Source organism: Peromyscus leucopus, chromosome 11, assembly GCF_004664715.2.
Source record: "Peromyscus leucopus breed LL Stock chromosome 11, UCI_PerLeu_2.1, whole genome shotgun sequence".
In the NCBI taxonomy this organism is placed as follows: domain Eukaryota; kingdom Metazoa; phylum Chordata; class Mammalia; order Rodentia; family Cricetidae; genus Peromyscus; species Peromyscus leucopus.
Window position 1 is genome coordinate 30,248,043 of NC_051072.1, and position 2,773 is coordinate 30,250,815.

A 2,773-nucleotide genomic window follows, 5' to 3' on the forward strand; every position below is an offset into this window, starting at 1 on the left:
TAGACGTGTGAATTGTTTTTCATTAGAATGAAATGGAAAGAATCTCATAAGTGACCATCACTAGGCAAGACTTCCGGTGGAGGGCTTGGAATCAAAAACCACCCACATAACCTTTGACCTACAATTTATTCTACCTACAACATATGCTGGAGTATAGATGGTGCAGAAATTATGAGAATGGCCAACCAATGGGTGCTCCAGCTTGAAACCCATACCATGGAATGGGAGCCCACCCAGGAAGGGCCAGGACCCAGAGGCTGGACAGCCCAGAGACCTAGGATAGAACCAAACATGACTGGCAAAAAAGAAAAAAAAGTCAATGAAATGATTCCTAATGATATTCTGCTATATTCATAGCTTGGTGCCTAGCCCAATTGCCATCACAGAGGTTTCATCCAGCATCAGATCAAAACAGATGCAGAGACCCACAGCCAAACCTTTGGTGGACCTCAGGGAATCCTACAGAAGAGAGGAAGGAAGAATTATGAGAGTCAGAGGGGCCAAGAACACCACAGAATCAGCTCACCTGGCCCCATAGGGGCTCACAGAGACTGAACTGCCAAGGATAGAGTTTGTGTGGGATTGACCTAGATCCTTGGCATATGTGTTACATTTGTCTAGCTTGGTCTTCTTGCCACACTCCTAATGGTCTGAGCAGGAACTGGCTCTGACTCTGTTACCCGCTTTTGGGACCCTTTCTAGCTACTGGGTTGCCTCATCCAGCCTTAATAGGCGAAGAGATGCCTAGTCTCCCTGCAACTTGGTATATCATGGTGGGCTGATGCACATGGGAGGCCTGCCTTTTTCTGAAGAGAGAGGAGGAGGAGGAGTGGAGGTTGTGGGGAGGAACTGAGGGTAGAGGAGGGAGGGAGAGGAAACTGGGATCAGGCTGGAAAAAAGTAATTAATTAATTAAAATAAATTAAAAATGAAAATTTTAAAAGCATTAGTTGTGGTGGTATTTCAGTTATAGAAAGCTCAGACAGAACACGAAACAAAGGACTACTGATTCTTGTCAAAACAAGTGTGGTTATGGCTTTATCAAAAGGCATCTTCTGAGGCCAGGACAATATGGCCCCATCCCTGAAGTGGCCTTCGCAATCCAGAAAAGGTACAGTGCCCTTTTCTTCAAAGGCAGCTTAACAGGCAGAGATCCTATGGCTTCTGTTGTGCAATGGAACAGCAGCTGAAAGCTCGATAGTAGACTGGCATTTAATAGAGGGATGTGGAGAAGAAGGGGATTCTGAGATGAAGCCATATATACACAGCCAAGAAGAATGGACAGCTGAATTCAAAAACTGTCAACAATTTCCAGAATTTAAAATCCTGAATCATGACAGGACACTAGTGGAATTCAGGTGTTTCTGGTACATGGACTGCTCTCACCCAATGTGAGGTTGAACTGTTGACCTTGTGTACATCCTACTTCACAAATGAGTCTGTCAGATACACTAAGTTTATAGGCTAAAGATGATGCCCCAACACTGCGGAAACCTCAGGCGACTATCCAGGCAGCTGGCTGTTTCTGTCAACTCACAAATTTTTTGGAAGTTGCTTGCATGCACTTCCTGTTTTTATTTTTGTTAGCTAATATTATTTCCTTCTTGGGTCTCTGAGGGAGTTAAAGATTAGTTAGTTATGGTTAAAGATTAGTTAGTTATAGTTAAAAATTAATTAGGATAGAAAGTACATTAGATACATCTTGGATTTACCAAAATAGGATAGATAATGGAATTATTTTCTCTGATTTGTCAAATACCTGTTTAGGTATTTATTACTTGTATATATTGTATATAGTTACTGTACTTTTGTATATAGTTTTTCTTTTGTTAGTTATAACCTTTTGCTTTTTTTTCTTTTTATTAAAATAGAAAAGGGGAAATGTGGTGGTATTCTAATTGTACTGAAATGTGATTTTGATTGTATGTTAATAAATAAAATTGCCCGGGGGTCAGAGCTATTAGAGCCATAGACAGAGTGTGGTGGTGGTGGCACACGCCTTTAACCCCATAGATCTCTGTGTGTTCAGGGATACAGCCAGCATTGGAGACATATGCCTTTAAGACCTGGGGGGCTGTACATACAGACAGTGACGAGGCAGTCACGTGTTTGGGTTTACAACCGATGAGAAGGCAGAGCAAAAAGACTATGAAAAGACATACACACAGGAAGTAGCTCTCTTTCAGAAAGCTAGGACCACCGCAGGAGAAAGGGTGAGATTTTAGCTCTGAGCTCTGATCTCTTGGCTTTCTCTTTTACATTGGTTCTGTGTTTCTTATTTAATAAGACGGTTGGTTACATCTATAATTAGTGAAAGGCATTTATATATGCATTGCAACAAGCTGAAGGATAAATGAATTGAGTAAAATTAGTGAATTGTGCATGGCTCACCATCCTTGGGTTCCAAGATGCAGCAAGGAGATTATGGTTTCTGAAAGGTATTGGAGATGATTTCATCAGAAACTTATGGTGCCACATCAAGAAAGTTCAGTGGAAGTAATACAGTGGCTTTAACAGGAAGATGAGGTTGGGGAAATGGTAATAGGCAGTGCGTAGATCAGTAGGTAAAGTGCTTGATATGCATACTCAAAGACCTAAATTTGAAAGCCCAGAACCACATAAAAGTAGCACTTGTCCACAACCCAAGCACCCCTGTGGTAAGAGACAAGACGGATACAGGAGAATCTCTGTATCCCAGCCAGCTAACAGAAGGATGTCAAGGACTAAGATGAAGTTGTCCTATGAGCTTCATATATAGACCTTTGCGTTCACGT